This window comes from Pungitius pungitius, unplaced genomic scaffold (assembly GCF_949316345.1).
Source record: "Pungitius pungitius unplaced genomic scaffold, fPunPun2.1 scaffold_31, whole genome shotgun sequence".
NCBI lineage: Eukaryota > Metazoa > Chordata > Actinopteri > Perciformes > Gasterosteidae > Pungitius > Pungitius pungitius.
Genome location: NW_026909910.1, coordinates 191,841 through 205,534, shown reverse-complemented (window position 1 = coordinate 205,534; position 13,694 = coordinate 191,841). Strand labels below are relative to the sequence as shown.

Here is a 13,694-nt window from a genome sequence, read left to right as displayed (position 1 = left end):
CACCCAAAAACAAACCTCAAAAGTCATTGATTTTTTTTCAATCAAAAATTGTAAGGCCCTCCTGAAATGTTGTTGGTTTACTGTTAATTCAGACAATCACTCAGTGGTTTAACACTCCAGTGGTGAGTATACTGGTCCATTGTTGGCAAAGAGGCTCAATCTTGGGGACCAACAGTAGTTGAAAGAGATGTGTCCAAGTGGAAAGCACTGGTTTTTCTTTGACACTAATATCAGGGGAGAGCGCGGACGCAGTCCCCCACTACCACAAATTATGCAGTCGAGATTCCCACATTTGAGGAATTCGCAGTGGTCAACACAGCCGGAGTGCAATGGCTGAGCCTCGCCCTGGGTGAACCACCTTTGTGATCATGGTATCTCCCCTGCCAGGTAAGTATAAGTTGGTAGTGACAGAGACAGGAGTGGTATTCCCAAACAGAGCACTTGGGGTGACGGTTCCCAGATGGCACCGTCCTCACAGATCAGTGAATTTAAAATCAGTGATCAGTGTGAAATGCAAAATAAAGGCACAATTGATGAGTAAACATATCAGTTGCTTGCCAAAAGTCTCAGCCAGTTGAGACTTGTACACAGAGGCAAACCAACTACCTAGACTACACCAATGAATTGGGTCACCAGTTATTTTTTTCACAAGATAAAGGTTGCACCGTTCCCGGAAGTGCTGCAATACCGGGTCAATGCTTGGAGTGAGCAGAGCAAGCCCCTTTTTCATCTCCCAGAGCTAAAAATCGGCTTAATATGTAGTCCTCATATAGAGGACATATCAGATATTAAACTGATAAGAACAGATACTACACTTGATCTTAGCCAAAAGGCCGAGAAGCGATGACACATGAATGTTTGCCTCCAGACCCAACGGACTAGCGCATCTCTCAAATGTCGGGGTGCGGCTCATACAAATGGGCGTGGCAGTCGCCTGTTACTTAACATCCCACTCCCCACGCAGCCTGTATTCTTAAAAATCTTTGATTTCCTTCCAATCAAAAGTGTAAGCTCTTGATGAACTCTTGTTGATTCCTTCCAATCAAAAGTGTAAGCTCTTGATGAACTCTTGTTGATTCCTTCCAATCAAAAGTGTAAGCTCTTGATGAACTCTTGTTGAATTCACTTATAATTCAGAGAGTGATTTCACTTTTAGGCACCTCTGTCTAAAAATGGAACTAACCCCAAACAGCCCTCAAAAATCATTCGGTTTTTTTGCAATCAAAAGTGTAAGCTCCTGCCTAAATCTTGATTTCACTCTAAATTCAGACAGTAATTTGAGACTTGATCCAAAGCTCAACCAGAGACTCCAGGAATAAGTTTACTCAAATGACAGGCTCTTCCATCCTACTAATTTATTTTTCTTACAAGTACATGAGGCTTAGCCAAATAGCAGAGCCTGGCAAAAAATAAGGTCAACTCATTGTTGTTCCTCTCCACGGAAGTCTTTAGTAAAAGGCGAAAGACTTATGCGTATTGAAGAGAAACCAAAGTCAGTAGCACAATCAGGTGAAAGGCAGCCCTATATCCCTGTGGAACAAGTAATCCCTCTTGCGGTAGGGAGTGGTTGAGCTGCGGGTGTCCAAAGCCTAACCCATTTCCCAGCCCCCTTTCCTCAAAAAATCTATGATTTCTTTTCAATCAAAAATTGTAAGGCCCTCCTGAAATGTTGTTGGTTTACTGTGAATTCAGACAATCATTCAGTGATTTAACACTCCAGTGGTGAGTATACAGGTCCATTGTTGGCAAAGAAGCTCAATCTTGGGGACCAACAGTAGTTCAAAGAGATGTGTGCAAGTTAAAAGCACTGGTTTTTCTTTGACACTAATATCAGTGGAGAGTGCGGACGCAGTCCCCAACTACCACAAAAACACTCTGAAAACTTCACACACAGGCTCAGGGCCACCACGGGAAGAGCATGCACGCAAGTACACACGTGCACGCACACACACACACACACTCGGACTGAATGGGAGTCAATGGGAGCTTCCCCAGGGGAACCTCCTATTGGGCCCAAAATCTACAGTGGCCCCCCTGAGGGCCCCGGGAGGAGCTGGTCCAAATTTCAGCAGCCCAGCACCAACCAAGACAGAGTTGCAGGCAAAATCCAAACTCATTTCCCGGTTTGTAGTGGTCGGTTTCACAAATTCTTGGACTGACAGCCGCACTCTGCAAACTTCACACACAAGCTCAGGGCCACCATGGGTAGAGCATGCACACGAGCACACACGTGCAAGCTCCTGATGAACTCTTGTTGAATTCACTTTGAATTCAGACAGTGATTTCACTTTCAGGCACCTCTGTCCGAAAATGGAATCACCCAAAAACAAACCTCAAAAGTCATTGATTTTTTTTCAATCAAAAATTGTAAGGCCCTCCTGAAATGTTGTTGGTTTACTGTTAATTCAGACAATCACTCAGTGGTTTAACACTCCAGTGGTGAGTATACTGGTCCATTGTTGGCAAAGAGGCTCAATCTTGGGGACCAACAGTAGTTGAAAGAGATGTGTCCAAGTGGAAAGCACTGGTTTTTCTTTGACACTAATATCAGGGGAGAGCGCGGACGCAGTCCCCCACTACCACAAATTATGCAGTCGAGATTCCCACATTTGAGGAATTCGCAGTGGTCAACACAGCCGGAGTGCAATGGCTGAGCCTCGCCCTGGGTGAACCACCTTTGTGATCATGGTATCTCCCCTGCCAGGTAAGTATAAGTTGGTAGTGACAGAGACAGGAGTGGTATTCCCAAACAGAGCACTTGGGGTGACGGTTCCCAGATGGCACCGTCCTCACAGATCAGTGAATTTAAAATCAGTGATCAGTGTGAAATGCAAAATAAAGGCACAATTGATGAGTAAACATATCAGTTGCTTGCCAAAAGTCTCAGCCAGTTGAGACTTGTACACAGAGGCAAACCAACTACCTAGACTACACCAATGAATTGGGTCACCAGTTATTTTTTTCACAAGATAAAGGTTGCACCGTTCCCGGAAGTGCTGCAATACCGGGTCAATGCTTGGAGTGAGCAGAGCAAGCCCCTTTTTCATCTCCCAGAGCTAAAAATCGGCTTAATATGTAGTCCTCATATAGAGGACATATCAGATATTAAACTGATAAGAACAGATTTTTTTTTTTTTTTATTTTTTTTTTTTTATTATGAAAAGGATCTTTACACAATTCAAATGCATACAAACTCATATCTGTAGGTCTGTCTTCTCACAATACATCACCAACAAGAAAACAAAAACAAAAAACTGTTTATAACACATTTTAGGGATGAGCTCAGTCTGCCTAGCCACTAGGAACCACCTTTAACCCAAGGCCACCCTTCCACCTTTCCAAGGCGGCATGCTTCCCCCACCTCCTGATGTCCATCATCATCCTCCCCTTCAGCTCCATCTCGATTCTCCTCACTACCCACTCCACGCTCACTTCCTTGTTATTGTTCACTAGGTCTTGCCTCGCCCGCCACAGGCCCCTCTTAACCAGGCTCACTATTAGCCATGCGAGGACCATTGTTCTTCCTAGGCCCACTCCTTCTTTCACCCTGCTCCAAGTTAGTCTAAACCCTGGGACCAACTGTACAAGCCAAATATTTGCCCTTGCCCACACCACACTTGCAAAGGAACAGTCCCACATGACATGTCTCATGGTCTCGTTGTGTAAACATCCCCCTCTGGGGCATGCAGGGACTTTAGTCAAACCATGTCGATAAAGCAGATCTCGTACAGGCAGACACCCATGGAGGCACAACCAGTTGAGGTCCTTGAGCCCATTGTCAAGCCCCCGCGGTTGGATCCTCCTCCAAATACCTGCTGGCGTCCCAACCATTGCACGTGCAACCACTCCCTTCCTGGCAACCTTGTAAAGTGCCCTGTGGCTTATTAACACGCCTGTTTCTGAGGCCTCAGGATGGGCCCGCAACCACCTGGCTGCATGATTGTAGTGCCATGGCTGCTGCTCCACCCGGGGAGCTAAATTACTCCAAGATATTACACCCCTAGCTTGGTATGAAAAGTATAGCCGTAGGAAGTGTCCTGACGGATGTGCCACTGGAGCAGATAGCTGGCTATACAAAGAAGAAACAAAAATGCAGTCCAGTTTTAGCGGGAGGTGCGGCACGTCCCTTCCCCCTGCTTCAATTCCAGCCATCATGCGAATCCTCGCAACATACTCATATCGTCCCCCCCAGATGAACGAGAAGACAAGGCGCATGAGGGGCCTCCTCATGCTGACAGGCATCGGGTATATGTATGCCAAATACAGGAGAGATGGCAGAACATCTACCTTTAGAACAAGCACCTTCCCTATCAAAGTCAGGCTCCTGCTCCTCCAGAGAGCAAGCTTCTTCTGGACTGCCATAAAGCGCCTGTTCCAGTTGGCCGTGGCACTATGGGCTGTCTCAAAGCTGACCCCTAGTACCTTCAGGGGTCCCTCACAGAGCGGCAACCCTCCTGGTACCTCTGTCCTGTCTTTCCAACGCCCAAAGTACTTCACCGACGATTTGGCATGATTTAATTTTGCGCCAGCCGCCCGACCGAAACTCTGGAAAATCTCCAATGATCGGATTAGGCAAGCATCGTCGTCCAGCAGCAGTGTGGTGTCGTCTGCGTACTGAGACAGTTTGACTCGTAGGCCTCCACTGCCAGGTATCAGGAAACCTTTAACACCCGGGTCAGCCCGAATGGCTGCTGCCAGTGGCTCCATGTAAAGGATGTAGAGCAGTGGTGAGAGTGGACACCCCTGTCTGACTCCTGCGTGCAAACTGAAAAACTCCCCCAAATGACCATTAACTGAAATTGTGCTCCCCACAGCTGTGTACAATACCCGTAACCATCCTACAAACCTATCACTGAAGCCTAATCTGCTTAAAACCCTAAACATAAAACCCCAGTGAACCCTGTCAAAGGCTTTTGCCTGGTCGAGACCCACAACCATAAGTGGTAAGTGCCTGTCTTCCACCCATGCGACAGTGTCCCGAATGAGCTGAAGATTCCATCTCACCGAACGCCCCGCCACTCCGCAGGTCTGATCCACATGGACAACATGAGGAAGTGCTTTGCCCAGCCGATCCGCTAAGACCTTTGCCAGGAGCTTGTAATCAACACAAAGCATGGTCAGTGGCCGCCAGTTCCCTAGGTCGGTGTGGTCCCCCTTCTTAAAAAGAAGGGAGATAACTCCGGTGGCCATAGACCCTCCCATCACACCGGTGCTGAGTATTGAGGAAAGGACCTCCAACACTACCGGCCCTAGTATGTCCCAAAACTTGAGATAAAACTCTGCCGGCAGTCCGTCAATACCAGGCACCTTCCGCCTGTTCATTCTTTGGAGGGCCTCCTCAAGTTCTTCAAGGGTCAGCGGGGTATCCAGAGTCTGTGCTATGTTTAAAGGCACCCGCTGGGTCAACAACTCCAAGAAATTCTCTCCACCATCTACATCTATCTCCTTCTCCAAAAACCTTGTGCGGTAGTAGTCAGTGGCGGCCTGCACCATCTCCCCCTTGTCCGACACAACCCTACCATGCTTGTCCCTAACCCCGGTTACTACCCGTTTTGCCCTGTCGGCCCGTATTGAGCTGAAAAAGGCAGCAGAACACGTTTCAAAACTCTCAATGAATTTTTCACGTGACTGCAACAGGAATGCTCGGGCCTTTTGCTCATAGATATCCCTGAGCTGTGCCTTGAGGGAGTCGCAAGCCTGCTGGTTTAAAGTGCCGCACGAGTTCCCCCTAGCGTATTCAAGTTCGAGAAGTTGCTGGAGCCGAAAACCCTCCCTCTTTGCCCACCTCGCCTTCTTTTTGCTATATTGCACACAAAACAACCTTATTCGCTCCTTGGCAACCTCCCACCACTCAATGGCTCCCGGACACATTGGCCGTAATCCCAACAGACCTCCGAAAAACAGACGAAAATCTTTAATGAATAAATCTTCCTCTAAGATGTTGATGTTAAGGCGCCAGTAACCGGTCCCAAACACTGGTGCACATGAAACCATGTCAAGCAGTACTCCATCATGGTCCGAGAAACACACCGGGAGCAATCTGCCTGCCAATAAGCTCAAAGACCTTGAGAGGAAAATGTAGTCCAAGCGTTTAGCTATGCCCCTTGAGTTCCGCCATGTAGGGCTTAGCACCTGTGGTTTAACCCACCGTAACCCGTCTACTAGGCCGTGCTTGGACATTAAATTGGTGATAAAAATGTCACTAGTATCTCCCCCTATACCTAGCTCAACATTTAAGTCACCCCCTATAATAACCTGCCTAGTAGTGGCAAGATGTGGTTCCATTTGGCCAATCATGTCCTTCCTCTCGGTTGCTGATTGTGGCCCATATACTACAATAACCCTGAATTTGGCTGTTCCCCATGTCACGTCTGTACCCATTATCCTCCCTTGGACAATAACAAAGGATGTCTCTACCAGAATTTCTTTAGTTCCAAATAAAATGCCCACCCCTGTGGAGTGGACCCCCCCTACACTCCAAACTGAGTCCCCTTTGGTCCACTCCTTTGAAAACATTTTGACGTCCCCCATATCCCGTAAATGAACCTCCTGCAAAAGACAAATATCAGCTTGGAGTGTGGCCACAAAATCGAAAACGACCCTCCTTTTCACTTTGTCCCTCATTCCCCTTGTATTTAATGACAGTACCTTAAGAGAACCCATTTCAGGCAAAGTTTGTTCCCCCTACTGGGTGTACGGGGTGTCTTTGTCCATCTGTTCAGCCCAGGAAAGAGGAACCGTGTTTGCCGAGTTTGCCGGGTTTGCCGGTCGACTAGGTCCATCATATACGTCCTCCCCATATGGGGATGACAACATGAGCAAGCCTTGGGGGAGTTCAAAATCCATCCCCAGCCCTTCGGCCATCAAGGCAGCTCCTTCCCCTGTGCACTGTCCCTCCAACTCTTCTGCAGCATTCCCATTTGGGTCCTGTTGTATGTCCTCTCTGGCTCCACTGTCGTCAGTGGCATTCCCCAGCTTCACGGCTTCCTCTCTCCTACTGCCGTCAATCCCCTCCTTTTCATCCACGACATCCGTCTTCTCCCTCTTGGTTTTTTTACTGCATGCCTCCTCTGCACACTCTTCATACTCACACGTCAGTGTTCCAAAAACCTGTGAGACCTTTCGTGCCCCTGGCTTCATCGTGGGGAAGGATGCACCAAGCGTAAGCTCCGGAAACTCCTCCATCTCGCTATGGTCTGCTGCTTGGGCTGCCTCGTCCACTAATGCTGCTCCTTCGTCCTGCAATGCGGCTCCCACTCCTCCCTCTAAGGTATCTGCTCCAGGCCCCATCGGTGCTGGCCCCTCCTTGGTAGGCTGCGATGTCTCGGATTCTGTTTCCTGCACTGTGGTTCTGTTAAGGACTCCCGTTTGTTTTGCAACCTCGGAAAAAGTCCTCCTGCGGCTAGGGCAGCTCCTATAGAGGTGGTCCGCCCCTCCGCATCCGTGGCAAGTTTTCGGTGCCACACATTCCTTGGCCACGTGTCCTGTTTGCCCACAAAACCGGCAGCTTTCCCCCGTGCAGCCTGCTTCTGAGTGGCCAGACCGTCTGCATTTACGACAGAAGGCTGGCTGGCGGTTATAGAACAAATACCCGCGGTCGCCCCCAAGACTAAAAAAGGCAGGGGGGTGTTGGAGGCCATCCGGCCCTGTCGGATCTGGATTCAGCAGAACCTGGAACAGCCGACGTCCGGTCCAAAAACCAAGTGGGTCTTTTATATGGCGGGCTGATGTTGCCACGTCCCCATACTGGCACAGAAAGGAAACTAAAGCTTCATCAGTGACAAAGGGGTTGTACATATGGACTGACACTGTTCTGAAGTTCGGTCTGTCAAGGTTCAGGACTTCGTAGTAGGCAAGAGGGCTCACCTTCGCCTCCTTTCTGCAGATTTCCGATACTCTTCTGTAGATGTCCTCGGTCCTGAAGGTAACGTCAAAAGCTTTTTCCTGCTGGTTCCACTGAATGCACAGAACATCCTGTATCACCAGATTGAGCTGGCCCATGATGACTTGTTTTCCAAAAAAAACTCTCGACAGGACCTGATCTTCTTCTTTGGTAGCTCGAAATCTCAGAGTATACCTCAGCCCGACCTTTGGGATCGGCTGCTCGTTGGGTGATGTGGCCATTCCTCCATCGTCACGCGCTTCCCTTGCGTTGTCAAAAATGGATTACCATGGTGATCTTAGCCAAAAGGCCGAGAAGCGATGACACATGAATGTTTGCCTCCAGACCCAACGGACTAGCGCATCTCTCAAATGTCGGGGTGCGGCTCATACAAATGGGCGTGGCAGTCGCCTGTTACTTAACATCCCACTCCCCACGCAGCCTGTATTCTTAAAAATCTTTGATTTCCTTCCAATCAAAAGTGTAAGCTCTTGATGAACTCTTGTTGATTCCTTCCAATCAAAAGTGTAAGCTCTTGATGAACTCTTGTTGATTCCTTCCAATCAAAAGTGTAAGCTTTTGATGAACTCTTGTTGAATTCACTTATAATTCAGAGAGTGATTTCACTTTTAGGCACCTCTGTCTAAAAATGGAACTAACCCCAAACAGCCCTCAAAAATCATTCGTTTTTTTTGCAATCAAAAGTGTAAGCTCCTGCCTAAATCTTGATTTCACTCTAAATTCAGACAGTAATTCAGACTTGATCCAAAGCTCAACCAGAGACTCCAGGAATAAGTTTACTCGAATGACAGGCTCTTCCATCCCACTAATTTATTTTTCTTACAAGTACATGAGGCTTAGCCAAATAGCAGAGCCTGGCAAAAAATAAGGTCAACTCATTGTTGTTCCTCTCCACGGAAGTCTTTAGTAAAAGGCGAAAGACTAATGCGTATTGAAGAGAAACCAAAGTCAGTAGCACAATCAGGTGAAAGGCAGCCCTATATCCCTGTGGAACAAGTAATCCCTCTTGCGGTAGGGAGTGGTTGAGCTGCGGGTGTCCAAAGCCTAACCCATTTCCCAGCCCCCTTTCCTCAAAAAATCTATGATTTCTTTTCAATCAAAAATTGTAAGGCCCTCCTGAAATGTTGTTGGTTTACTGTGAATTCAGACAATCATTCAGTGATTTAACACTCCAGTGGTGAGTAAACAGGTCCATTGTTGGCAAAGAAGCTCAATCTTGGGGACCAACAGTAGTTCAAAGAGATGTGTGCAAGTGAAAAGCACTGGTTTTTCTTTGACACTAATATCAGTGGAGAGTGCGGACGCAGTCCCCAACTACCACAAAAACACTGCCCTGCACTCTGAAAACTTCACACACAGGCTCAGGGCCACCACGGGAAGAGCATGCACGCAAGTACACACGTGCACGCACACACACACACACTCGGACTGAATGGGAGTCAATGGGAGCTTCCCCAGGGGAACCTCCTATTGGGCCCAAAATCTACAGTGGCCCCCCTGAGGGCCCCGGGAGGAGCTGGTCCAAATTTCAGCAGCCCAGCACCAACCAAGACAGAGTTGCAGGCAAAATCCAAACTCATTTCCCGGTTTGTAGTGGTCGGTTTCACAAATTCTTGGACTGACAGCCGCACTCTGCAAACTTCACACACAAGCTCAGGGCCACCATGGGTAGAGCATGCACACGAGCACACACGTGCAAGCTCCTGATGAACTCTTGTCGAATTCACTTTGAATTCAGACAGTGATTTCACTTTCAGGCACCTCTGTCCGAAAATGGAATCACCCAAAAACAAACCTCAAAAGTCATTGATTTTTTTTCAATCAAAAATTGTAAGGCCCTCCTGAAATGTTGTTGGTTTACTGTTAATTCAGACAATCACTCAGTGGTTTAACACTCCAGTGGTGAGTATACTGGTCCATTGTTGGCAAAGAGGCTCAATCTTGGGGACCAACAGTAGTTGAAAGAGATGTGTCCAAGTGGAAAGCACTGGTTTTTCTTTGACACTAATATCAGGGGAGAGCGCGGACGCAGTCCCCCACTACCACAAATTATGCAGTCGAGATTCCCACATTTGAGGAATTCGCAGTGGTCAACACAGCCGGAGTGCAATGGCTGAGCCTCGCCCTGGGTGAACCACCTTTGTGATCATGGTATCTCCCCTGCCAGGTAAGTATAAGTTGGTAGTGACAGAGACAGGAGTGGTATTCCCAAACAGAGCACTTGGGGTGACGGTTCCCAGATGGCACCGTCCTCACAGATCAGTGAATTTAAAATCAGTGATCAGTGTGAAATGCAAAATAAAGGCACAATTGATGAGTAAACATATCAGTTGCTTGCCAAAAGTCTCAGCCAGTTGAGACTTGTACACAGAGGCAAACCAACTACCTAGACTACACCAATGAATTGGGTCACCAGTTATTTTTTTCACAAGATAAAGGTTGCACCGTTCCCGGAAGTGCTGCAATACCGGGTCAATGCTTGGAGTGAGCAGAGCAAGCCCCTTTTTCATCTCCCAGAGCTAAAAATCGGCTTAATATGTAGTCCTCATATAGAGGACATATCAGATATTAAACTGATAAGAACAGATACTACACTTGATCTTAGCCAAAAGGCCGAGAAGCGATGACACATGAATGTTTGCCTCCAGACCCAACGGACTAGCGCATCTCTCAAATGTCGGGGTGCGGCTCATACAAATGGGCGTGGCAGTCGCCTGTTACTTAACATCCCACTCCCCACGCAGCCTGTATTCTTAAAAATCTTTGATTTCCTTCCAATCAAAAGTGTAAGCTCTTGATGAACTCTTGTTGATTCCTTCCAATCAAAAGTGTAAGCTCTTGATGAACTCTTGTTGATTCCTTCCAATCAAAAGTGTAAGCTCTTGATGAACTCTTGTTGAATTCACTTATAATTCAGAGAGTGATTTCACTTTTAGGCACCTCTGTCTAAAAATGGAACTAACCCCAAACAGCCCTCAAAAATCATTCGGTTTTTTTGCAATCAAAAGTGTAAGCTCCTGCCTAAATCTTGATTTCACTCTAAATTCAGACAGTAATTTGAGACTTGATCCAAAGCTCAACCAGAGACTCCAGGAATAAGTTTACTCAAATGACAGGCTCTTCCATCCTACTAATTTATTTTTCTTACAAGTACATGAGGCTTAGCCAAATAGCAGAGCCTGGCAAAAAATAAGGTCAACTCATTGTTGTTCCTCTCCACGGAAGTCTTTAGTAAAAGGCGAAAGACTTATGCGTATTGAAGAGAAACCAAAGTCAGTAGCACAATCAGGTGAAAGGCAGCCCTATATCCCTGTGGAACAAGTAATCCCTCTTGCGGTAGGGAGTGGTTGAGCTGCGGGTGTCCAAAGCCTAACCCATTTCCCAGCCCCCTTTCCTCAAAAAATCTATGATTTCTTTTCAATCAAAAATTGTAAGGCCCTCCTGAAATGTTGTTGGTTTACTGTGAATTCAGACAATCATTCAGTGATTTAACACTCCAGTGGTGAGTAAACAGGTCCATTGTTGGCAAAGAAGCTCAATCTTGGGGACCAACAGTAGTTCAAAGAGATGTGTGCAAGTTAAAAGCACTGGTTTTTCTTTGACACTAATATCAGTGGAGAGTGCGGACGCAGTCCCCAACTACCACAAAAACACTCTGAAAACTTCACACACAGGCTCAGGGCCACCACGGGAAGAGCATGCACGCAAGTACACACATGCACGCACACACACACACACTCGGACTGAATGGGAGTCAATGGGAGCTTCCCCAGGGGAACCTCCTATTGGGCCCAAAATCTACAGTGGCCCCCCTGAGGGCCCCGGGAGGAGCTGGTCCAAATTTCAGCAGCCCAGCACCAACCAAGACAGAGTTGCAGGCAAAATCCAAACTCATTTCCCGGTTTGTAGTGGTCGGTTTCACAAATTCTTGGACTGACAGCCGCACTCTGCAAACTTCACACACAAGCTCAGGGCCACCATGGGTAGAGCATGCACACGAGCACACACGTGCAAGCTCCTGATAAACTCTTGTTGAATTCACTTTGAATTCAGACAGTGATTTCACTTTCAGGCACCTCTGTCCGAAAATGGAATCACCCAAAAACAAACCTCAAAAGTCATTGATTTTTTTTCAATCAAAAATTGTAAGGCCCTCCTGAAATGTTGTTGGTTTACTGTTAATTCAGACAATCACTCAGTGGTTTAACACTCCAGTGGTGAGTATACTGGTCCATTGTTGGCAAAGAGGCTCAATCTTGGGGACCAACAGTAGTTGAAAGAGATGTGTCCAAGTGGAAAGCACTGGTTTTTCTTTGACACTAATATCAGGGTAGAGCGCGGACGCAGTCCCCCACTACCACAAATTATGCAGTCGAGATTCCCACATTTGAGGAATTCGCAGTGGTCAACACAGCCGGAGTGCAATGGCTGAGCCTCGCCCTGGGTGAACCACCTTTGTGATCATGGTATCTCCCCTGCCAGGTAAGTATAAGTTGGTAGTGACAGAGACAGGAGTGGTATTCCCAAACAGAGCACTTGGGGTGACGGTTCCCAGATGGCACCGTCCTCACAGATCAGTGAATTTAAAATCAGTGATCAGTGTGAAATGCAAAATAAAGGCACAATTGATGAGTAAACATATCAGTTGCTTGCCAAAAGTCTCAGCCAGTTGAGACTTGTACACAGAGGCAAACCAACTACCTAGACTACACCAATGAATTTGGTCACCAGTTATTTTTTTCACAAGATAAAGGTTGCACCGTTCCCGGAAGTGCTGCAATACCGGGTCAATGCTTGGAGTGAGCAGAGCAAGCCCCTTTTTCATCTCCCAGAGCTAAAAATCGGCTTAATATGTAGTCCTCATATAGAGGACATATCAGATATTAAACTGATAAGAACAGATTTTTTTTTTTTTTTATTTTTTTTTTTTTATTATGAAAAGGATCTTTACACAATTCAAATGCATACAAACTCATATCTGTAGGTCTGTCTTCTCACAATACATCACCAACAAGAAAACAAAAACAAAAAACTGTTTATAACACATTTTAGGGATGAGCTCAGTCTGCCTAGCCACTAGGAACCACCTTTAACCCAAGGCCACCCTTCCACCTTTCCAAGGCGGCATGCTTCCCCCACCTCCTGATGTCCATCATCATCCTCCCCTTCAGCTCCATCTCGATTCTCCTCACTACCCACTCCACGCTCACTTCCTTGTTATTGTTCACTAGGTCTTGCCTCGCCCGCCACAGGCCCCTCTTAACCAGGCTCACTATTAGCCATGCGAGGACCATTGTTCTTCCTAGGCCCACTCCTTCTTTCACCCTGCTCCAAGTTAGTCTAAACCCTGGGACCAACTGTACAAGCCAAATATTTGCCCTTGCCCACACCACACTTGCAAAGGAACAGTCCCACATGACATGTCTCATGGTCTCGTTGTGTAAACATCCCCCTCTGGGGCATGCAGGGACTTTAGTCAAACCATGTCGATAAAGCAGATCTCGTACAGGCAGACACCCATGGAGGCACAACCAGTTGAGGTCCTTGAGCCCATTGTCAAGCCCCCGCGGTTGGATCCTCCTCCAAATACCTGCTGGCGTCCCAACCATTGCACGTGCAACCACTCCCTTCCTGGCAACCTTGTAAAGTGCCCTGTGGCTTATTAACACGCCTGTTTCTGAGGCCTCAGGATGGGCCCGCAACCACCTGGCTGCATGATTGTAGTGCCATGGCTGCTGCTCCACCCGGGGAGCTAAATTACTCCAAGATATTACACCCCTAGCTTGGTATG

At 47.3% G+C, this 13,694-nt stretch overlaps 11 non-coding genes across 11 annotated transcripts; all 11 read right to left on the bottom strand.

Annotated features, from left to right (window-relative positions):
* Nucleotides 1–231: 231 nt before the first annotated feature.
* Nucleotides 232–395, bottom strand: LOC134123169 (U1 spliceosomal RNA). Its single transcript, XR_009954656.1, has one exon. It is a non-coding gene; the product is annotated as a U1 spliceosomal RNA (small nuclear RNA).
* A 259-nt stretch (nt 396–654) lies between these two features.
* On the bottom strand, nt 655–845 carry LOC134123182 (U2 spliceosomal RNA). The gene has a single exon (XR_009954669.1). It is a non-coding gene; the product is annotated as a U2 spliceosomal RNA (small nuclear RNA).
* Nucleotides 846–1,380: 535 nt separating this feature from the next.
* Nucleotides 1,381–1,496, bottom strand: LOC134123226 (U5 spliceosomal RNA). The gene has a single exon (XR_009954713.1). It is a non-coding gene; the product is annotated as a U5 spliceosomal RNA (small nuclear RNA).
* Nucleotides 1,497–2,548: 1,052 nt separating this feature from the next.
* Nucleotides 2,549–2,712, bottom strand: LOC134123168 (U1 spliceosomal RNA). The gene has a single exon (XR_009954655.1). It is a non-coding gene; the product is annotated as a U1 spliceosomal RNA (small nuclear RNA).
* A 259-nt stretch (nt 2,713–2,971) lies between these two features.
* On the bottom strand, nt 2,972–3,167 carry LOC134123197 (U2 spliceosomal RNA). Its single transcript, XR_009954686.1, has one exon. It is a non-coding gene; the product is annotated as a U2 spliceosomal RNA (small nuclear RNA).
* A 5,571-nt stretch (nt 3,168–8,738) lies between these two features.
* On the bottom strand, nt 8,739–8,854 carry LOC134123240 (U5 spliceosomal RNA). The gene has a single exon (XR_009954727.1). It is a non-coding gene; the product is annotated as a U5 spliceosomal RNA (small nuclear RNA).
* A 1,060-nt stretch (nt 8,855–9,914) lies between these two features.
* Nucleotides 9,915–10,078, bottom strand: LOC119204729 (U1 spliceosomal RNA). Its single transcript, XR_005117174.1, has one exon. It is a non-coding gene; the product is annotated as a U1 spliceosomal RNA (small nuclear RNA).
* Nucleotides 10,079–10,337: 259 nt separating this feature from the next.
* On the bottom strand, nt 10,338–10,528 carry LOC119204737 (U2 spliceosomal RNA). Its single transcript, XR_005117180.2, has one exon. It is a non-coding gene; the product is annotated as a U2 spliceosomal RNA (small nuclear RNA).
* A 535-nt stretch (nt 10,529–11,063) lies between these two features.
* On the bottom strand, nt 11,064–11,179 carry LOC134123225 (U5 spliceosomal RNA). The gene has a single exon (XR_009954712.1). It is a non-coding gene; the product is annotated as a U5 spliceosomal RNA (small nuclear RNA).
* Nucleotides 11,180–12,229: 1,050 nt separating this feature from the next.
* On the bottom strand, nt 12,230–12,393 carry LOC134123180 (U1 spliceosomal RNA). The gene has a single exon (XR_009954667.1). It is a non-coding gene; the product is annotated as a U1 spliceosomal RNA (small nuclear RNA).
* A 259-nt stretch (nt 12,394–12,652) lies between these two features.
* On the bottom strand, nt 12,653–12,848 carry LOC119206204 (U2 spliceosomal RNA). Its single transcript, XR_005117939.2, has one exon. It is a non-coding gene; the product is annotated as a U2 spliceosomal RNA (small nuclear RNA).
* Nucleotides 12,849–13,694: the final 846 nt, after the last annotated feature.